This window comes from Ambystoma mexicanum, chromosome 6p (genome assembly GCF_040938575.1).
Source record: "Ambystoma mexicanum isolate Mex_15411 chromosome 6p, UKY_AmexF1_1, whole genome shotgun sequence".
Classification (NCBI taxonomy): domain Eukaryota; kingdom Metazoa; phylum Chordata; class Amphibia; order Caudata; family Ambystomatidae; genus Ambystoma; species Ambystoma mexicanum.
The window spans coordinates 286,421,615-286,445,259 of record NC_090935.1 but is presented as its reverse complement, the minus strand read 5'-3'; positions in this window follow the sequence as shown (position 1 = coordinate 286,445,259).

The following is a 23,645-nucleotide window of genomic DNA, read 5'->3' as shown; positions in this document are numbered from 1 at the left end:
CTACTTTGTATAACATTTTTACAAAGCCTCTATTTGATCAACTGGACCGTCTGAGTGTCACCTACACTAACTACGCAGATGACACCCAGATTGTCCTACCTCTCACAGGCATCTATGACACAGATGTACAACGAGTGAACGAAACCTACACAATCATTCAGGAATGGATGGCCCTACATTGCCTCTGTCAGCCTAAATGACAACAAAACAGAACTTCTCCTTGTAGGTTCACCAGCCAACATAAATAAAATGAGCTCCACCTATGCCACCATCAATATTGATGGGAATAACATCCCAATAGCCAAAGAAGTAAAAACGATAGGCTTTTAAATTTGACGCTACATCCAACCTAAACAAACAAGTAAATATGACTGCTTCAGCGACCGCCTATGCAGGTAAGCTGAACAGGGCATGCAGACCACTACTATCTACATACAGCTGTCTCATACTAGCAAGAGCACTTATATTGTCAATATTGGACTACTGCAATGGGCTCTCACTCGGAGACAATAAGTCTGTGCTAAAAAAAACTCCAAACAATGCAGAATAATGCACTTAGAGTCACACTAAATATACCAAGAAGAGAGCACATTTCAGAAACCAGAAGACATCACAAATGGTTCTCCATAAAAGAAAAGATTGAACTTAAAAGTCTGTGCCTCACCTTCAAAACATTGAACTTGACTGCCCGACCCTACCTTTCTGAAAAATTCACCATGAGATCATCTACCATAATCACTAGATCATCAAACACACCTAGCCTGGTGATCCCTAGATACAACCTAAAAAGATCTGGAGGTTCTAGCTTCCCAGTCATGGCAGCCCAACTGTGGAACACCCTCCCAATTGCTATCAAATCTACTCAGATATTCTCGACCTTCAGAAGAAATGTCATCTCCTGGTTACTCAGCAAGACTCCGACAACAGCAACACAAAGCCCTTATCTAATAAGCTACCAGCTTAATAACTGTCTCCCCTACATCCCCTACACCTGCATATCTGTACTCCCTCCCATCTATGTAACAACACTCACTTGTAAATGTAACGTATATCGCTGCTTGAAACCAACCTGTATATGACATCTATATTTATATCTTTACCAAACTGCATTTTACCTTATGCTCTAGGACTGTAACAATTGTTATGCTTGCTATGCTCCAAGAGCTCCCAGATACCTCAGGGTCAGGCTGCGCTATATAAATACAAAAAACAAACAAACAAACAAGAAGGCCTAAGTGAAGTTTAGGAGCAGGTTGTAAAAGAGGAACTTGAGAACAAGCTGGACATAATATATCCAAAATCAACGACTATGAACTATTCAGGAAAATAAGAAATAGCCCAGAAGAAAAAGATATATTTTTACAAGGGGAAAAGAAAAGGACAACTACTTATAGAAGAAAACAAGAGTAGAAACAAAAGTCCAATACAATAATAAATCAACAGTACGATGATAAGAATGATCACTAGAGATTATGAAAATAACATCTATTGAAAGGTGGCTGAGAGATAAGTCAACAAACCTTAGGAGAAGGGAGACATTCGACTGACTTTAAACAGTTAAAAGTGCTTGTAGGGTCAGAAAGGTTAGAGTAGGATGGTGGACGGTTTCATTTACAGACATTGGGCCTCATTAGACCCTGGCGCCATGCCGTTAATGAAATCACTGCCATGTCGCTAAAGGGCTAAAAATCCCACTTACCAGCATCGTATACAGTGCAAATAGTACCTCCGGCATCCTAGCTATCAGCATTAGCGGTCACCGCTAATAGTGATAAAATGACGGTAAATAAGCGGATCCGGAAGTAGTGTCATCACACAGGAACGGGAAAGAGCCCGGCGGCCATCTTTAAAAACACAATCCATTGCCATCCTCTGTAACCAGGAGACATCTGACCCCCAGAACTCCCACACACCTCAACCACCACCCCTCTGATATCAGGATGCCAGAAGTTGTCAAGAAAAGCAGAGACCGGCTGCGGCAGGAGCACTTCTCAAGAGAGGAGCTGACCATGTTGGCGGAAACCCTCCAGGAACATGCAGATGTCGTGTTTGCAACAGAGATGACCCGACCGGCGCTGATGCGGAAAAAGCAGATTTGGGCTATGGTCGCCCAGAGGGTCAGTGCTGTCGGCACAACACCATGCACCCCAAAACAATGCCGCAAGCGGTGGGACGATCTACGTCTCCGCGTGAGGAGCATACTGGTGGCAAACAGGAATCTTGGGATGGTGACAGGAGGAGGTGCTGAGTCGCCCCTAAAACGCCAGCCATGGGAGGAGATATGTGCCTCCACCATAGGCATGGGGTCCATAGAAGGAGTTGGGGACATGGAGAGAGGAGCCCCGTCATCAGCCGATGCAGGTAGGTGTCTCAAATCTAACTATGCCAATACCACCACGATGATGTCCAGATAAATGGGAAGTGCAATGATGCATACCGGGGTCCACCAGACACATTAGCACAAGATTACCTACAGGCAGTGCAGGGCATCACCTTGTCCACATGCATAATGCACCCCATTTGTGTAGCTACCCACATGCCTCCATGCATCACCCACCCAAGAGTGAGACTACCTGTATGTCACTCCCTCCAATGTGACTCATCCACCAATCAATATCAATACAGCAACCACAATGTATGCTCAATGCCCGTAGACCCATCACTAACCCTCTCCCTCCTTTGGTCCCCCACAGGCTCACAATCAGACAGCGCCGATGACGACACCGGTCCCACCCCAGCCAAGAAGGCCAGGACCGAAGAAGGACAACACCGGCCCTCCACTTCAAGGGGAATAGGGAAACCCCTAAGACAGGAAATGGCCAAGAGCACACCACAGGCCACGGCACCAATGTGCTCCACGTCCACAACTTTGGACCAACAACAGCCAGCATCAGCCAAGTGTTGGCCGCCGAAGGAACTGCATCAGCTGAAAGCAGCACCATTGGAGAAACAGCTGCCACAGCAGCAATCTCGGATGACGAGGAAGGGGATGTGCTGCATGTTGACATTCCCCTCACTGGCCCCCTGCATTCCCCCCACCTGTCCCCATGCAGCCTGCCCGACAACACCCTACACGGGCTATCTACAGCAAACTCGTGGCCGGCTTCTCCCAGCCAAACCACACCTGTGCAGGAGGGTAACAGTATTTTGGACACCCCTCAACCATCAACCACAGCCCAAATAACCCCAGAGGGGATGCAGGAAATTATAAGGTGCCAACAACAACTCACTGGCCTGTTGACACAGCATATCACAGAATGTGGTAGTGCTAGGGAGGATATGCGTGATTGTGCTGCTTCCCTGAGGTCAGGTATTGAGTCCAGTTCAAAGGACATATGTGCTGAACTGGCCGCAGTGCGGAACGTACTGTCCGACTTGGATAAGCATTGCTGGACATGCGTCCATCTGAGCAACCAAGTTCTTCCTCGGCTGCCAGTTCCACCAGGACCAGCCCCGTTCGCAGGTCAGGCAAGAACCTGCAGCGATCGGACAGGGGTGCACCTGGTGCTGGGAGAGGGGGATGCCAGTAGGCACAGCCTCGTGTACTGGTGCCACGTGGTCCACTTGTGCACAGTCCTGCACACCATGTGTTGGGGAGTAGAGGGGGTAGGGGGTGTGTTGGGGAGTAGAGGGGGAGGGGGGAGTGGGTGTGTTGGGGAGTAGAGGGGGAGGGGGAGTGGGTGTGTTGGGGAGTAGAGAGGGAGGGGGGGGAGTGGGTGTGTGGGGTGGTGGGCCTGTTCACTTAGTTTTGCCTATTCAATACACTTTTTGGTTAATCAGAAATCACATGTGTGGACATTGATTATTGTGTAAGTGTGCTTAATTGGTTAACAGTCTACAGTGTCCATGTCCCAGACACAACCTGTGCCCCGAGTGCCATCTCCATGTAACCCCCCGTCCATGTCTGCTAGATACATTGGTTGATCAGAGTCAGACGCATGGCTCGTCCCTCCTGTGCATCGTTACGTCCCTGAGGTGCTGCCCCATCCCCAACCTCCTTATCCTCATTGTCAGGTGATTGGATTGTTGTTCAGCATCAGTGGGCAGGGGCACATTCCGTCAGATGCACTTATTGTGTAGCATGACACATGCCATGACGTTCTTGCCCACCTCCTGATGCCCGTACAGGAGTGCCCCACCAGACCTGCTGAGGCAGTGAAGACCTGCCTTCAAAAGGCTAAATATCTGCTCAATCACCACACGGGTACGTGCATGCGCACGATTGTTGCCCTCTTCGTGCATGTTCTGCGGGTTACAGACTGTGGTAAGGAGCCACCTCTTCAAGAGATAGCCTGCATCATCTGCATGTGGCCAACAATGTATGAGTAAGTTACTACATCATAATTGACCTCATTGAGTGATGACATAGCATGCATGTATTTCTTATGTTCAAGCCCATTTCCATGCATGGATGGAGACACACGATGTGACTGGTATTTGTGTATTCCTCTTATGGACTGGTTTGCATGCCATCTACTAGTGGGCGCAGGGGGGTCAAGTTCTTTGTGAGTGCCCATGCACTGTGTTAGTCCACAGTGGTTGTTTCTGTGATGTTGAAGATGTCCGGTGATTTGTATGCTTTCATCCTGGCACTGTTGATGTCAGCCTCATGATGATCTCACTACGCACAACAAAAGGTGTCATACAATTCAGTTGGGCCTCTGTGACAGTGTAGTGGTGTATTGATGTTTTTGGCCCTCATGGGACTCCTTTGTACGCAGTAATGGGGGACGGTCCTTTCAGTTGATGGTTTTTGGTGCTGTGTATTGGCCATAGTCATTGCTTGTACCTGCATTTTGATGAGGGGGATGCAATCTGATTTGGTACAGTGCACATGCATATGGCTGTGGAATGGTTGTGACAAAGCTTCATTTACATGGTCGAGCTGCTTGCATCTTGCATTTTGTGGTCATTTATCATGTCCCCAATGATGATGATGGTTTCCGGTCCAGACGGTACAGGGTGTGGATCTGCTCAGCGGTTAGGTTGAATGGACTGGCTCTGATGCGTGGGATTGGGTGCCGCCTGCGTGGTGCCACCGGCTGTGCTGGTAGGGCATGCTGGGCCTGCCTTGCCCTCCTTCTCCTCCTGCGTCTCTTCTGTGCGGCCTGTTGTTGTTGTTGTTGTTGCACTTCCACTGCAATCAGGTCCTCCAGCCCCAGCATTGCTAGTAGTATTGGGGTCATTGTGGAGTGTGACTGGGTGTGGGATGGGGTGGGGTGTGCTCCTTTTGTGCTTGCCCAGTCTGTATGGCCTCCACCTGTGCTGATTGTGTGCACATGTGGCAGTTGGGAACACTGCACATGGCCGTTTACGGTTGGTCCGCGATTGCGGTATTAGCAACATGGCGTTAAGGTACTTTATGCCCTTCACAATGGCGTTACTTGCATGTCCGCCCGACTCGTGATGTTCCCCACTTTGCACCATGCCGGTATTTGCAGCATGGGAGGTTGCGTGCCCGCGCCCTTGGCGCTTTTAGCGGCACTGTTCATTAAGTTGCCGTTAATAGCGCGTTGTTCAGTTATAATCGGCCGGAGCGGTAAACGATGCTCGTAATCCTTTACCGGCATCGTTGCCACTTATCGCCAGGGTCATAATGAGGACCATTCACTGATGACTGATGAGCACCTTTGCTAGTTTCGCTAGGTAGGGACGGCTTGTAGAATAGGGAAAGATAGGGTTTATTCAATGTCTTTAATAAACATACCAGTGAAATGTCTAATCAGAGTCTGTGTCCTTCTTCTGACCTACCACACACTGTACAGATGCACCTTATATTATGCTTTCACCGAAAGACACACATTTGACAAGAGCTATGGGTGTCTTTTCTGGATATGATATTTAACTCATACTAAGGAGGCCAAGACCAAAGGAGGACCTGAGTCAAGTTAAAAAAAGTGGAAAAATAAAATATTTGTTTTTCTATATTTAAAGTCATATGATAACTTATATATAGAACAACTAATTGTTCCCTATTTTTGTTTAGGTATGCTGATGAGAATTATTCCATTTCTTGAACAGCTGTGATTAAAAAATATGGATTATGTTTTATGAAATATATATATATAAACGTATGCTGACCAAATGCGTATAAATACGTAGTTAATAAGAACACATTTTATTATAGTGCAGTGGAGAAGGAGGGATCCATCATTGAGCACTATATAAAAACACACATTATTATATTATAGAACAGCAGTAATTAGAAATTCTCTTACATTTTGACTACACCATCAGACAAAAGGTACTTATTCAGGAAACTTTCAATGCCAATACAATTCCCTATCATTTATTTTTTTCTATTTAAAACTATTATCTATCTTATCACTTTCAAACTCTGAAAACTATATGTAGACATAACATCTGTGTTTGGAATATTGTTGTTAAATATTTGACCTCTCAAAAATGAATTCTAGAGCGTGTCTCAACTCCCCGAAAAGCTATGTACACTTGTCACTTTATTATATGCCCCAATGAAAATATGTTTTGCTTATCCTCCAGTCAATCTTTTCTCCTCATTATTAATGAGTGCCTGGAGACTGCCCTTGGGTGGTAGCCGTATGTGGTATGAATCAACATAAAATAAAATAACATGAATGCTCAGTAAATGGAGAACTTTGAAAATGGTAGCTCAATCACCAAACTCCTATACCCTGTGCTCTGCATTGACAAGGTCGCTGTTTTGCTCCAATAAAACAAATATTTTTGACACCTGTAGTTCTATAATTCAATTACAATTGTTCATAAAGTTGCTTCTACTTATACCTGTAGATTAAATCCACCCCCCCCCAAAAAGGAATGGTGTCAATGTAGAAAAATAATCTATTATAACATTAATTTACATGGTGTTAATTACGAAACACAATTTCATATGTTGTAAAAGAGTAGTAATTTGGTAAGTAATTAAATAAAATCTTACTTTGTAAATAGAAACATTGATCAAGTACATTCATTTTTAAAAAGGGCAACACCTAAAGTAAATTTGTAGCACAATTCAACAATTGTGTTAAGAGTGAGCTTGAGGACTAGTTAATCCTTCTAGCATTACTACTTAATCAGGGTAGTTGAGCACAGTGCAAGGGGAGGAGGGGTTTTGGAGTTGTGGATGTTGGTCACTATACCGTGATAATCACTAAAAAGGTTAAGTATTTCATAAAGAGTCGTGCTGTGCCTTTTGGGATTGTGTTATGGTACATAGAACTGTTCAATTAGTGTAGTTAATATCTGAACAGTTTTTCATTGTATTAATTAATTTGAACCATTTACAATCATTTGAATTATACATTCAGAATGATCTCTTCTTCATTTTTACTTCAGGTTAGTATTTTGGATTATTATTATACAGATACGGCTTTGATAACATGTTTACTGAACGCATATTGTACTAAACCGTTCCCCCATTTAAGTTGGACATGACTGCCTGACACATGTGTGGCCTTAGTAAGAGAAGGGCATTTTTGTGATTCTCGCTGCTTCCTAAATCGTATAGCTGCTTCAAACAGCCTGTAGTTTGAACAGAGCAAGGAGCCTGTCAAACCCAATACCACTGCTTTGCCTTACTCCTACTGAGATTACACTGGAAAGATCATTGAGTACATTGAGCATTAAAGTCACCACATATTGTGAGCACTTCCTTTTGCACAAACTAGGAATCCTATTCAGTGATGTGGATGATAGTGTAAGCAGGTGGGGGACAGGGTGGCATGGTGTACAGCAACCCACTAAGCAAAATACACCAGACATGAATGCAACAAAAAGAGGGGCCACATGATCAATCAAATGCCAGGGTCAATAAAATTACTTTAGAATCTCAAAGATTAATCAAAACAAGTATTTGATCATAAACTGGAAGAAAACTCGCAGAAACAGCTAAGTTGAAAGTATAATAAGTGAAAGCAATGCTAAAGAACATATGAAAAAAAGCTGTAGAAATCTCCCATTCATTATAAAGTCTCAAAATCCCTCAAACTGCTACATGGGATTTAGGAAGAGCCCAGAATTGTTCATCATGTGCACTGTAAGAAACAAATACTAATTAATGTGCATCTGTGAAACATCGAAATAGCATTTTTCTTATTGGCCTAAGAATTTTCTTAAAGAAACATGTAAACCTTGAGGGATAAGACTTGCTCAATGAGGCTGTTAGAGACCAAAGCTTTGAGAAACTTGTGTGAAATATTAGCTATTTAATATGAATCTGTCATCATCAACTTGCTCCTTAAAACCAGCAATTCCCCCTTCTTATGTCCCCATTCGAAGTTTTTCTTGTTCAAAGGATGTATTGCTCACATTGATACAGTGACACTAACCACTGTCCACTAACCACTGCTAATAACCCACTATCAAGACCAACTTGTCAATTATAAGTATTGCAAGAATCATCCTGTTACGACTTTAGAAACGCAATTCTTTAACAATAAAAATCATTTCAATTTCAGGTGTATCCTGAACTCCATCACTTACAGAATTAATTGAATAGTATCCTTTATGCTAGTGAATCTTAAGAAGTATAACATCTGAACAAAATACTAAATCAAGCAGCAGTTCCAAGATGAAAGACACAAAGAATAATAAGGATCTGTGACATGCCCCACACATTCCACTGCACATTTTGCAGCAGTTTTATAGTGTGAAAACCCCACCCCACTTCCATCTGACCTAACCACCATCCTACCCTACGCTCCCCTTTTCTCTGCTACTTAACAGTGCAACCCCCCTAAAAAATGCCACACAAATGTGGTCAAATGTCCCACAGTCAATTGTGCGGAAACAGGTATAAACAGAGATCACATACCACATGTTTTTTAATAGACAAAGGTACAAGTAACTCAATGCTATTAGACCATGGTTCAATATTGATTGCGTAACCCCTCAATCAGGAACAGCATATTGTACTGATCTTTTATCAATTGAAATTCTAACTATTGATGAGGAATATGCCATATATAGTTTCAGGAAATGTCACCCTTGCTTTCTATAACAATATTAACCGTAAATGGATTTACATTGGAATACTGTACGACATGGTGGAGGCCCCATGTTTTTTCAAAGACAAATAATAACTGATGTCCAGTATTACCTATCTTATGTCTATTTAGATCACATGTAATGTTTCCTTTATATAATAATATCTTAAGTGCTACATTTTATTTCTGCAACCAACAACATTTATTATATTGTCTACAGGCATATTCAGATAAAATTATAAATCACCCAAATCATAGATGTAACAGTATTGTATATAAATATGTAGGATATAGAGACATGGTTACTCACGTGTCATTTGTAGAGGCTATAGAATGACGCACATGATATATATCCCCTGATAGACTGTTCAACAATGTTAATCCATTAACTGTTTCTAGCTGTTAACACTATGGCCCTAATTCACAGAACTGTGCTGTAATGGCAAAACCCCACTGGAAAACAAGCACACATATTGTTGTTTAAGTGGTTTACTATTTTCCAATAACAGAAGATATAATTAAGTGCACCAAATTTACAAGGGGTTAGGAACGAACTAAGATTAATATTTGCCACATACAAAATTAGCCCTTAAAGATGACCATGCTTATTATAGTTGGAAGTCAGTCCAATTACTAGTTGTATTTACCCAAGTGCAGCAAGTAAGAAACTAAGGGGGTAATTCATAGAATTCAGTGCACAAGTGGCTGAATCCATTTCCGTGCACAGCGTATTCATGGATTTTAACATCCATAACCAGCCGTGGCGCAGAGTGGCGCAGCGACCCTGCAGCAGTGCCAGTTATGCCCCCAACCCCTCCCCGTGCGCCATGAACAGTGCACAAATCCCGTACATGGCGCACAGGCCAGTGGACCAGCATACAGCCCCCCAACCACAAAAACGTATTTAAAACTCCCTGCGCACCCCTCCGAATACACGTACCTTGCTGCGTGGGGAGAATCACACGCGATAGGCCCTGTGCGAGCGGAGTACGTGGATTTCGGGGGTGCGTGGGAAGTTTTACATGCGCTTGGCCTTGTGCGAGCGTGGTACGTGTATTTCAGGGGTGCGCGGGAAGTCTTACATGCGATTGGCCCTGTGCAAGCGTGGTACGTGTATTTTGAGGGTGCGCGTGAAGTCTTACACACGATTGCCCTTGTGCGAGCGGGGTATGTGTATTTCGGGGGTGCGCAGGAAGTTTCACAGGCGATTGGCCTTGTGCGAGCGGGGTACGTGTATTTCGGGGGTGCGCCGGAAGTCTTACACGCGGTTGGCCTTGTGCGAGCTGGATACGTGTATTTTGGGGGTGCGCAGGAAGTTTTACACGCGATTGGACTTGTGCGAGCGGGGTACGTGTATTTCGGGGGTGCGCAGGAAGTTTTACACACGATTGGCCTTGTGCGAGAGGGGTACGTGTATAACCGGTGTGCCCAACGAATTGGCAGTGTGTGTCCTCCCAGGTGTGCCCTCTCTCCCCCTCCCCAGGGCCTGCAGGCAGACCACAACACAGGGTAACACACTGCACCCCTGGCCATTCCCCACAGGCAGCCCATCCACCCTGGCGAAGCCCCTCAGCCAGCCCACATGTCACCACGCACAAGTGAGCACTGACACATGTCCCCCAGCACCCACATCCACCCAGCATTGACAGGCACCTGCCAGCAGGCCCTGACTCATGTCCCCCAGCACCCGCACCCCCCAGCATTGACGGGCACCTGCCAGCAGGCCCCGACTCATGTCCCCCAGCACCCCCACCCCGCCAGCATTGAGGGTCAGGGCCTGACTCATGTCCCCCAGCACCCCCACCCCTCAGCATTGACGGACACCTGCCAGCAGGCTCCGACTCATGTCCCCCAGCACCCCCACCCCCCAGCATTGAGCGTCAGGGCCTGACTCATGTCCCCCAGCATTGACGGGAACCTGCCAGCAGGCCCCCACTCATGTCCCCCAGCACCCCCACCCCCCCAGCATTGAGGGTCAGGGCCTGACTCATGTTCCCCAGCACCCCCACCCCCCCAGCATTGACGGGCACCTGCCAGCAGGCCCCGACTCATGTCCCCCAGCACCCCCATCCCCCCAGCATTGACGGGCACCTGCCAACAGGCCCCGACTCATGTCCCCCAGCACCCCCATTCACCCAGCATTGACGGGTACCTGCCAGCAGGCCCCGACTCATGTCCCCCAGGAACCCACCCCCCCAGCATTAAGGGCAAAGGCCTGACTCATGTCCCCCAGCACCCCCACCCCCCCAGCATTGACGGGCACCTGCCAGCAGGCCCTGACTCATGTTCCCCAGCACCCCCACCCCCCAGCATTGAGGGTCAGGGCCTGACTCATGTCCCCCAGCACCCCCACCCCCCAGCATTGACGGGCACCTGCCAGTAGGCCCCGACTCATGTCCCCTAGCACCCCCACCCCCAGCATTGAGTGTCAGGGCCTGACTCATGTCCCCCAGCACCCCCACCCCTCAGCATTGACGGACACCTGCCAGCAGGCCCCCACTCATGTCCCCCAGCACCCCCACCCCCCCAGCATTGAGGGTCAGGGCCTGACTCATGTTCTCCAGCACCCCCACCTCCCCAGCATTTATTTATTTATTTATTTATTTAAATTTATATAGCGCGCAAGCAGCCCAGGGGCATTGAGACGCTGTTACTTGCAATAACTTAGTTACATGGTACATATGATAGCGATTGTTGACACATTATGAGTAGTACAGGAAATCATACTGTTGTTACAAATATTGCATTTGGGCGTAAATTACAAACCTAAATGATAAGTATTTGTGCTGATGTGTCGGTCCTTAAGTGAAGAGGGTAGTTTTCAGTGTTTTGCGGAAGGTGGTGAGGGAGTCCTCGCCACGGATGGTGGGAGGTAGGGCATTCCAGAGGGTGGGCGCGAGGTAGGGGAAGCTGGACCCACCCGCTTTTACTCTTTTTACTAGTGGCACAGAGAGCATGTTGGTGTACGGGGATCTGGTTGGCCTGGTGGTGGAGACAGGGTGGATCCTTTGAGAAAGGTAGGCAGGAGCAGTGAAGTGAATGCACTTGTGGGTCAGTGTCAGGGCTTTGAATACGATCCTTTCCTTTATTGGGAGCCAGTGGGCTAGTTTTCTGGCTTCAGAGATGTGTTCTCTTTTAGCAATGCCTATTGTTCTGTATTACTTGTAGTCTCACTAAGTTTTTGTTGGAGGTTCCTAGAAAGAGTACATTGCAGTAGTCTAGCCTGGAGCCGGTGATGGCTCTGGCTATGTTGGTGCAGTTCTCTTTGGATAGAAAGGGCCTGATTGCGTTGATAAGTTTAGCATGATATGCAGCTGCGGATGCTATTGCGTTGACTTGTCTATCCATGGATAGGCTGGAGTCCAGGTAGACTCCCAGAGTTTTGACAGAATCGGAGACCGGGATTTTAATGGAGTCAATGGTGAAGTGGCTAAATTGGACATCTAGGTTTTTTAGCGTGTCGGGGGAACCTACCAGGAGGAGTTCCGTCTTGTCAGAGTTGAGGCATAGTCCGTTGTCAGCCATCCAGGCTTGGATGGTGTTGTAGAGGTTGTTGAGGGTCAGGGAGTCGGTGTCATAGTTACCTGTGAGAGTGAGGAGGATCTGGGTGTCGTCGGCGTAGTTGGTGTATGAGATGCCCATAGCGTCGAGGATGAGGAAGAGGGGTCGTGTGAAGATGTTGTATAGGGTGGGGGAGAGACAGGAGCCTTGGGGTACACCACAAAGTATAGTAGTTGGGGATGCGGCAGCTAGGTCAGAGAATACTTGCATGGTTCTGTCTTGTAAGAAGGAGGTGATCCAAGCTGTGGCCTCTGGGGAGAATTTGGCGGTGGAGGATAGGTGGTGGCATAGGACGCCATGATCCACGAGGTCGAATGCCGCGGATAGGTCTAGGAGTAGGAGAAGTGCTGGTTTACCCATGTCTCTAGCATCGTCCATTTGGTTCTTCAAGTCAAGTAGGGCGGTTTCGGTCCCGTGTCTAGGGCGGAAGCCAGATTGGCGGAGTCCAAGGAGTTTGTTCTCTTCAATGAAATGCTGGACCTGCAAGTAGGCTGCTTTGTCCAATATTTTGAGGAGGAATGGGACAGTGGTGATAGGTCTGTAGTTGTTGGGGGAGGTGGGATCGAGAGTTGGTTTTTTCAAGAGAGGTTGGACCCAAGCTTCCTTGAGGGAGGCGGGGACTTTCCCTGTGGTAAAGGAGGCATTAACGAAGGCTGTTAGGAAGGGCGCTAGCGCTTCCGTGCAGTCTTTGATAATGGAGGCTGGGCATGCATCACCTTTGCAGTTAGAGGGCTTGATGTTCCTCATAATGTTGAAGATGTCTTTTTCTTGGATGGGTTTGAAGGAGAAGGGTAGGGGGGGATCCGTGGCGTGTGACGGGATAGGGATATGGCTACTGGGTAAGGCTTGTTTAGTGGCTAGTATTTTGCTTTTGAGGAGGCTTAATTTGGTTTGCATGGCCGTTTGTATTTTGTCACATCAGTCTTTGTCTTTGGTGATTCTGGGGGGCGGGAGTAGGTGTCTCGAGCTCTCTGAAAATGGCGAAGATTTCTTTGGTGCTAGATTGGGCTTCCGAGATTCTGGATTCAAAGGATTTGGCCTTTGCTTGGGTGATTGCCTTTTTGTATTTGGTGGATAGGGCTTTAAAGAACATCTTGTCTTTTTCAGATTGGGATGTTTGCCACTGTGTGAGTGCAGCTTTTTTCTCGTTGCGGAGTGTGAGGAGCTCAGGTGTGAACCAAGAGTTGGAATGGGAAGTGGGTTTGGATTTGCGTGGTTTAAGAGGGGCAATGGAGTTGATAGCTGCTTTAATGGCAGTATCATAGGTTGTTGCGAGTGTTTCTGGGTCTGATGAAAAAGGTGGTCTGAAGGCTGGGCCTTGGAGGAAGGGCAGTAGCCTTTCCTTGGTGAGCTGGCGGGAGCTTCTGGCGAGGCAAGGAGGGAGCGGTTGAGGCAAGGGGGCAGCAGGGGAGCTAGTGGTGAGGATGCTAAAGGTGATGATGTGGTGGTCAGACCACGGGGTGGGATTGTTACCTGTAATGATGAGTGGGCAGTTATGCTGTGCTATCCAGTCAAGCGTTCTGCCTTGAGTGTGAGTAGGGCTAAGGATGGTGTTCTTGTAGCCTAGAGCATTGAGGGCAGAGTCAAGGGATTTGGCTGCTACGTCCTTACTATCCCGGAGCCCTAGATTGACGTCCCCGAGGAAAATGGCTTTAGACTGTTTTTTGAGGTTGTCAGAGAGGAGGTGGATGAGAGAGGCTTGGAAGTCTCCTGTTGGGCCTGGAGGGCGGTAAATGGTGTGCACAGTAATGGTGCAATGGGGAGAGAGGGTTATTTTAACTTGGAGGTAGTCGCTGTTGTTGGTCAGGGATTTCTCTATCTTTCTGATAGAGAGCGAGTCTCTGGCAATAATTGCTACACCTCCACCTTTGGAGAGGTGGTCTTGTCTAGTTATGGAATAGCCAGGGGGTAGGGCGAGGGATAGTGCCGGGCCGGAGGCATCATGTAGCCATGTTTCTGAGATCATGAGTAGATCTAGGTTGTGGGAGGTTAGGAGGTCGTGTATGTCTAGGGCGTGGGCATTGATGGACCTGGCGTTAATCATGGCGCATTTCATGTGGGGTTCAGTAGTGCCTGAGAGGGGGTTCATGATGAGAGAGGGTTTGGTGGAGGGGGGGGTTGAGCTCTGGGTGTTAGGGGAGATGCAAATCACAGATTTTACATTGGGGGTCATATTTTCAGCGGTGGTGGACACATGTGGTATAGCATTTGGCACACTAGCATTCAAAATGGTGGTAGAAGAATTGCAAATCACAGATTTTACACTGGGGGTCACATTTTCAGCGGTGGTGGACACATGTGGTATAGCATTTGGCACACTAGAATTCAGAATGGTGGTAGAAGAATTGCAAATCACAGATTTTACACTGGGGTCACATTTTCAGCGGTGGTGGACACATGTGGTATAGCATTTGGCACACTAGCATTCAGAATGGTGGTAGAAGAATTGCAAATCACAGATTTTACACTGGGGGTCACATTTTCAGCGGTGGTGGACACATGTGGTATAGCATTTGGCACACTAGCATTCAAAATGGTGGTAGAAGAATTGCAAATCACAGATTTTACACTGGGGGTCACATTTTCAGCGGTGGTGGACACATGTGGTATAGCATTTGGCACACTAGCATTCAAAATGGTGGTAGAAGAATTGTGTAACGCTCACCTGATTCCCGTAGAGGCGCCTTGTCTTGACTGGGCGTATACCGTATCTTCAAAGGTGATGTGTAACACACGGCTGGCTCTTTGGGCTGGACCTCTGTGCACTGTATGTCTGACTCGAAGGGTAAGATGTCTGCAGATAGAAAATATGGGATTAAGGAACTGGGTTATTGAATGTCTCTCTCTTCTTCCCTTTCTCTTCTCCTGTAGAACCCCAAAGGTTAACGCTCTCACCTTAGGTAAGTGAACGCCGTGCTCTCCATCTGCCTCGGGGCAGGGTGCTGTAACCAGTTTCTTCACTGGATAAGGGGAGCAGGCCTCTTGACTTCAGAGGACTGCTGTCCGTCGTTTACTGCACGAACGGTAAGTTTCGAGTAATTCTAATGTCTTTAAAGTCTTTAGTAATGATGTTTCTTGTTTTGCAGGGTTCCGGCGATGGCGGATGACGGGCTGAAGTGAGTTGAAGATGGAGCCCGTGTAATGAATAGAAGCGCCTGGAAGCACGTAAGTAAGCGCTTGTTGCCTGCTTCACGATGCGCTCTAACTGTCTTTTTATTTTGCAGGTACAAGTTCGGAGCGGCTGCAGGGTGCCGGAATACCCACTGGGTTAGATGTGGAAAGGAGTAATGGCACGTGAGTATTAAAGTTCCCCAATGTCTTTAAACGCACCTTGTTTTGTCTTTCAGATGCGGGATGCAGCGCCGAAGGCCTCCGGAGCGTGCGAAGAGTTGGTAAGCTTTTGTCTTTCAGATGCCGGAATGCAGTGTGAAGACCTCCGGAGCGCACGAAGAGTAGGTAAGCCTTTGTCTTTCAGATGCCGGAATGCAGCGCGAGGCGTTGGTGACAGCCGATGGACCAGGTAAGTGAAGAGCTGTCACTGAAGACCGTAATGCTAACCTGTTCTTTCTTGTCTTTATAGGTGTTGCTGAAGACTGGATTCAGGATGGTAAGCCTTTTTCCTTAGGCCCAGGATCAGATGCAGAAGACACGATGAGCGTTCTGCTGCAGAGGATGCAGAATAACGCAAAGCAAGATTCATCCATCGGGTGTGGTTTAAATAGCCTCCTGTAGTGCTTAGGTGTCTCCTTCCACAGCCACGCCTAGGTAAGAAAAGAGTTCCTGCTTTCCAGAAGAGTTCCAGTGTTCTGAATATAGGGAGTGGCTCCTGCCCCACCCAACAGGAAAAGTAGTTCCAAACAGAAGAGGATCAGAGGCTCAACTGGCAGGCAAGTAAGCAGCATGGTCTGCTGCAGGTAAGTCCACCCAAGCATTATGAGCCCGGCGCTTCCAGCGCTGGGACTGGGCATATTTATGAGCCTGGTGCCACTGGCGCCAGGACTGGGTCCAAAAGGTCCCAATTGGGACTGGTTGGCACTCGGAACCTGGGTTATGGATCTGCTTCCAAGGGAGTTGGGAAAACCCTGACCTTTTGGAAGCAGAGATCATGACAGTACCCCCCCTCAAGGCCCCTGCCAAACCGGGCTTCTCCGGGGGTTTTGGCTTGTCAGGAAATGTTCGTTGAAATCTTTTGATTAGGCGAGGAGCGTGGACATATTCAGCAGGTTCCCAGGATCTCTCTTGGGGGCCGTAGCCTTTCCAGTCAATTAGGTAAAATAGTTTAGATTTGGAGATCTTGGAGTCCAGAATGCTTTTGACTTCAAACTCGAGTTCTCCATCAACTAGGATAGGTTTTGGAGATTTAGTTAGTCGGGTTTGAGGTTGCACAGGTTTTAATAGAGAGACGTGGAAGACCGGATGTATCTTCATGTGCGGGGGCAAATCCAACTTGACCGCTACTGGGTTTACTATGGTAGTGATGGAATAGGGACCAAGGTATCTTGGGTTGAATGTGCGTGGCCCTTTTAGAGGTAGATATTTGGTGGATAACCAGACTTGATCCCCTACTTGATATTGAGGGGCTTCCTTCCGATGTTGATCTGCTCCTTTCTTGTATTGTTCTTTAGCCCTTTGAAGGTGAGAAACAGCTTCCTTAAAGGCTTGGGTGATTATAGAATGCAGGTAGTCTACTGCTGGTGTTTCAAGATCTTGGAGGGGATCCAACTCCGAGGTTCGAGGGTGACTGCCGTACAAAAGAAAAAACGGGGTTTTCCCAGTTCCCGAATGGACAGAGTTATTGTAGGCATATTCGGCTATCCAAAGGATGTCTTTCCAAGTTTTTTCAGTTTGTTGCAGCATGCAGCGTAAATACTGTTCCAGAGTTTGATTGGTCCTCTCGGTTTGTCCGTCGGTCTGAGGGTGGTGACTGGTCGATAGTCTCACATCAATTTGAGCCGACCGACAGCAACTTCGCCAAAAATGAGAAATAAATTGACTACCTCGATCCGAAATTAGAACCGAAGGAAAACCGTGCAGTCGGACGATGTTTTCGAGAAATTCTCGGGCCAGAGTTGCTGCTGTTGGCAAGCCTTTGAGCGGAATGAAATGCGCCATCTTGGAGAATAAGTCCACGATTACTAGAATCGTATTGTATCCGGAGCATGGAGGTAGATCGGTGATGAAGTCCATAGAAAGCGTATGCCAAGGGCGAGGTGGGATGTCAATAGGGCGTAAGAGGCCTGCTGGTCTTTCCTTTTGACTCTTGTTTTGGGCGCATACTCCACAGGACATTATAAAGTCTCTGATATCTTTTTTCCAAGAGGGCCACCAGAAGTAGCGCTTGATCTTTTCTGAGGTCTTGGCCATACCGGGATGTCCTTCCATTAAAGAATCGTGATAACAAGAGATTACTTTTTTCTGTAAATCTGTGCTGGGTAGGTATAATCGTTCTTGGAAATACAATAAGTTGTCCTTTACTGCAAAGTCCTTTCCCTGCAGATGCCAATTCTGTATGTCTGCTGGAGTTACAAGTTGCCTGGCTTTATCCTTAACTTCCTCTATGGAATCTGTGGCGATTACACCCAGAATTCTTTGTTCGGGAATGATTGGTACAGGTTTAGGGTTGATCAAGTGTTCTTCCACTCCCATCCGAGAAAGGGCATCAGCTTTACCGTTCTTTGTACCAGGTCGATAGGTAATTATGAAGTCAAACTCGGCAAAGAATAATGCCCAACGGAGTTGTCTAGAGGATTGGGCTTTTGCGGTTTTCAAATATTGCAGGTTTCGGTGATCCATAATCACAGTAACGGTGTGTCGGGCCCCCAGCAGATAATGCCGCCAAGCCTTAAAGGCAGACTTGATAGCCAGAAGTTCCTTGTCAGTAATCGTGTAATTGATTTCAGGAGGCGAGAATTTGCGGGACCAAAATGCCACGGGATGCAACTGATTGGTTACCGGGTCCTTTTGAGATAGAACTGCCCCCATGGCAAGGCTTGAAGCATCAGTTTCCACGATGTAGGGGAGTTCGGGGTGAGGGTGTTTTAAGATTGGTGCAGAGATAAATTTAGTCTTCAAATCCTGGAAAGCTTGTTCCGCCTCGGTAGACCATTCAAAACGTTTGTTTTTCTTTAACAAGGCAGTGATGGGCTGGACTATTCGAGAGAATTCGGGGATAAACTTGCGGTAAAAGTTAGCGAAGCCTAACATGCTTTGCACACCTTTTACGGAGGATGGTAATGGCCATTTGAGAACTGCATCGACCTTCTTTGAATCCATACGCACTCCGCCAGGTGATAATATGAATCCCAAGAATTCAACTTCAGTCACGTTGAAAACACATTTTTCCAACTTAGCGAAAAGTTTGTGTTGACGCAATCTTTCGAGGACCATTTTCACGTGTTTCCGATGTTCAGATTCCGATGAAGAATAAACGAGGATGTCGTCAATGTAAACAACAACACACACATCTATGAGCTCTCTGAGGACATCGTTCATAAAATATTGAAAGGCGGCCGGGGCATTGCAAAGTCCGAAGGGCATGACCTGATATTCAAATAGCCCATACTTGGTGCGGAAGGCCGTCTTCCATTCATCGCCCTCTTTTACTCGTACCAAGTGGTAAGCTCCTCTAAGATCCAGCTTTGTATATATGCATGCTTTTCTGACTTGGTCCAGGAGTTCAGGGATCAAAGGTAACGGATATCTATTCTTAACGGTGATCTGGTTCAGGGAGCGATAATCTATACAAGTTCTAAGGTCTCCTTCCTTTTTTGGAACGAAGAACAAAGCTGAAGAAGCAGGGGACTTGGAAGGATGAATAAACCCATTTGCCAGGTATTGATCCAGGTATTGTCGAAGGTGAAGGTTCTCAGGCTCTGTGAGGGCATAAATTCTACTACAAGGAGGAGTAGATCCAGGTATCAGGTCTATCTGGCAGTCATAAGACCTATGAGGAGGTAGAGAGTTAGCCTGATCCTTCCGGAAAACATCTTGGTATTCTAGGTATTCGGGAGGTAACTGGGGAGTCTCTGAAGAAATTGCTGCCAGTGCAACACCAGGTGGAGGGTGACAAGTAGAGACACATTCTGGAAACTGGACCGTTCTTGCTCGCCAATCGATCAGAGGATTGTGTTTCTCTAACCAAGGTATTCCTAGAATAATCTGAAACTGAGGGGCCTTGATCACATCGAACACGATCTTCTCATGGTGTCCATCTTGACTTACTAGCGTCACCTCTTGAGTGGTATGCGTTACTGGCCCGGAGGCTATCTCCGTACCATCCACCGTAGTAATGACGTCCTTTACAGCCTTGGGACAAAGAGTTAGATTCATCCTCAAAACCATTTCATGATCCACATAATTGCCGATGGCACCGCTGTCGACGTAAGCTTCAATTGCATGTAATCGATCCGGATTATCAGGGCTAATGAGGACCATAGGTATCACGAAATGCGAGGTCACGGAACTGGTTTTCACGCTCGGCAAGAGGACCTCTATTCTTGTCGGGCAAGGTCGTTTCCCTGCTCAGAGTTTGTAACTTTGGTAACTGCAGCTCCTACTGCCTTCTTGGCAGGTTTCACCGGACAGTCTCGAAGAAAGTGCCCTGAGTTTCGGCAATAGAGGCATAATTGCAACTGTTTTCTCCTTTCCCGCTCCTTTTGTGTTAGAGGACCTTTCAGACCCCCTATTTGCATGGGTTCGCCGGAGTCTACTCCTTTGGAAGGAGTTGGCGGTTTGGAAAATACTCGAGCATCAAACTTGGAACGATCGGCCTTCCTGTTCTGCAGTCTGTGATCTATTTGAACGACTAAGTCTATATAGTCTGAACAATCTTGTGGGGGATTCACTACTTGGGCTAACACATCTTTGAGCTCTCCACGTAGACCTCTATAAAACAGCGGAATCCTTTTGTCATCAGGCCATTGAGTTTCCACTATCAGTCTGTTGAAAGACGCAATATAAGCCAAAAGGTCTTGATTACCTTGTCGCAACGAAAGAAGCTCATTGTCCAAGGCCTGCCCCTGTGAATGTCTTGCGAACAGTTTTTCCATACTGAGCTGAAAAGCTTGAAAATCATGGAGGACCGGATCATCTTGATTTACTAGAGGGATCGACCAGTCTGCCGCATTGCCACTAAGGTACGAAAGCACGAAAGCTACTTTAGCTTGATCAGTTGGAAAGGCTGCTGGCCGGCATAAGAAATGCAACCGGCACTGATTGATAAATACTGCAAACCTCTTTGGGTCACCAGAAAATCGTTCGGGCGGAGCCAGAGGTACATTCCCAGGTAGGTTGATCTGCACTGGATTCATAGAGGATGTAGAAGGAAGATTTCCCCCAGATGCGGGTAACGGGGTCTGTCCGGCTTGTGACTGTAGCAATTGTCTAGCGAGATCATCTGTTCGCTCCTTGGAAATAATCAGTTCCCTTCTTAGAGCGTTCGTTTCCTGACGGGCTGCATGCACTTCTGCCCTTAGTTCCCCAAGTAACTGGGCTAGCTGGTCGGTATCCGAGGTTTCCATAGCGCCTGGACGGGAGTTTTGTGGTAGGCTTTGCGTTCTGTAACGCTCACCTGATTCCCGTAGAGGCGCCGGTCTTGACTGGGCGTATACCGTATCTTCAAAGGTGATGTGTAACACACGGCTGGCTCTTTGGGCTGGACCTCTGTGCACTGTATGTCTGACTCGAAGGGTAAGATGTCTGCAGATAGAAAATATGGGATTAAGGAACTGGGTTATTGAATGTCTCTCTCTTCTTCCCTTTCTCTTCTCCTGTAGAACCCCAAAGGTTAACGCTCTCACCTTAGGTAAGTGAACGCCGTGCTCTCCATCTGCCTCGGGGCAGGGTGCTGTAACCAGTTTCTTCACTGGATAAGGGGAGCAGGCCTCTTGACTTCAGAGGACTGGTGTCCGTCGTTTACTGCACGAACGGTAAGTTTCAAGTAATTCTAATGTCTTTAAAGTCTTTAGTAATGATGTTTCTTGTTTTGCAGGGTTCCGGCGATGGCGGATGACGGGCTGAAGTGAGTTGAAGATGGAGCCCGTGTGATGAATAGAAGCGCCTGGAAGCACGTAAGTAAGCGCTTGTTGCCTGCTTGACGATGCGCTCTAACTGTCTTTTTATTTTGCATGTACAAGTTCGGAGCGGCTGCAGGGTGCCGGAATACCCACTGGGTTAGATGTGGAAAGGAGTAATGGCACGTGAGTATTAAAGTTCCCCAATGTCTTTAAACGCACCTTGTTTTGTCTTTCAGATGCGGGATGCAGCGCCGAAGGCCTCCGGAGCGTGCGAAGAGTTGGTAAGCTTTTGTCTTTCAGATGCCGGAATGCAGTGTGAAGACCTCCGGAGCGCACGAAGAGTAGGTAAGCCTTTGTCTTTCAGATGCCGGAATGCAGCGCGAGGCGTTGGTGACAGCCGATGGACCAGGTAAGTGAAGAGCTGTCACTGAAGACCGTAATGCTAACCTGTTCTTTCTTGTCTTTATAGGTGTTGCTGAAGACTGGATTCAGGATGGTAAGCCTTTTTCCTTAGGCCCAGGATCAGATGCAGAAGACACGATGAGCGTTCTGCTGCAGAGGATGCAGAATAACGCAAAGCAAGATTCATCCATCGGGTGTGGTTTAAATAGCCTCCTGTAGTGCTTAGGTGTCTCCTTCCACAGCCACGCCTAGGTAAGAAAAGAGTTCCTGCTTTCCAGAAGAGTTCCAGTGTTCTGAATCTAGGGAGTGGCTCCTGCCCCACCCAACAGGAAAAGTAGTTCCAAACAGAAGAGGATCAGAGGCTCAACTGGCAGGCAAGTAAGCAGCATGGTCTGCTGCAGGTAAGTCCACCCAAGCATTATGAGCCCGGCGCTTCCAGCGCTGGGACTGGGCATATTTATGAGCCTGGTGCCACTGGCGCCAGGACTGGGTCCAAAAGGTCCCAATTGGGACTGGTTGGCGCTCGGAACCTGGGTTATGGATCTGCTTCCAAGGGAGTTGGGAAAACCCTGACCTTTTGGAAGCAGAGATCATGACAAATTGCAAATCACAGATTTTACACTGGGGGTCACATTTTCAGCGGTGGTGGACACATGTGGTATAGCATTTGGCACACTAGCATTCAAAATGGTGGTAGAAGAATTGCAAATCACAGATTTTACACTGGGGGTCACATTTTCAGCGGTGGTGGACACATTTGTAATCACATTGGTTATGGAGGCAGTATAATTGTACGGAAAGTTAAGTACTTTGTTGGTGGCTGTGTAGGTAGTACTTGACGTGGATGCAGGCTTTGAGGTTTTGCGGGGGTGCCTGGCCTTATCAGCGAGTGAGGAGGGTTGTACAGTGCGTGAGCATAGCCGCGTATTACGGCTATTCGTGGGAATGGGCTGTGAACTGAAGGCATCTTTCAAAGTACGGGCGCGCAGCCTGAAGCGCCTTGAGGTGGTGCAGGGTTTGGAGAGGAGCTTGCAGGGGTAGAGCTTCTTACCTTCCGGGTGCGGCGTAGGTTTCGGGCAAACGGTAGACGAGCAGCGAAGAGCTGCAAAGAGCACAGGAGGCCTTTTCTCCTGGCCTTCTCTCGTCGGCTTCGCCTCTCGGCCCACTCCCCCTCCATTTAAAGCAGGAGGGGAGGGGCAGGCAAGCCGACTTGACGAATGGGCAGCAGACTTCGTGGAGGTTTTGGATACTTCCATGGAAACTGCTCTGGCATCCATTTTAGCAGGTTTCAGGACGGCACACGCGGCGGGCGGGATCACAATGGAACACACGGTTGTTCCAAACGAGAGAACAGCTGATCCAGCATCCAGCTGGAGTGGGAGGAAACGTGCTCGCAGCGGAGCTGCAAAGAGCACAGGAGGCCTTTTCTCCTGGCCTTCTCTCGTCGGCTTCGCCTCTCGGCCCACTCCCCCCCCATTTAAAGCAGGAGGGGAGGGGCAGGCAAGCCGACTTGACGAATGGGCAGCAGACTTCGTGGAGGTTTTGGATACTTAAATGGAAACTGCTCTGGCATACATTTTAGCAGGTTTCAGGACGGCACACGCGGCGGGCGGGATCAAAATGGAACACACGGTTGTTCCAAACGAGAGAACAGCTGATCCAGCATCCAGCTGGAGTGGGAGGAAACGTGCTCGCAGCGGAG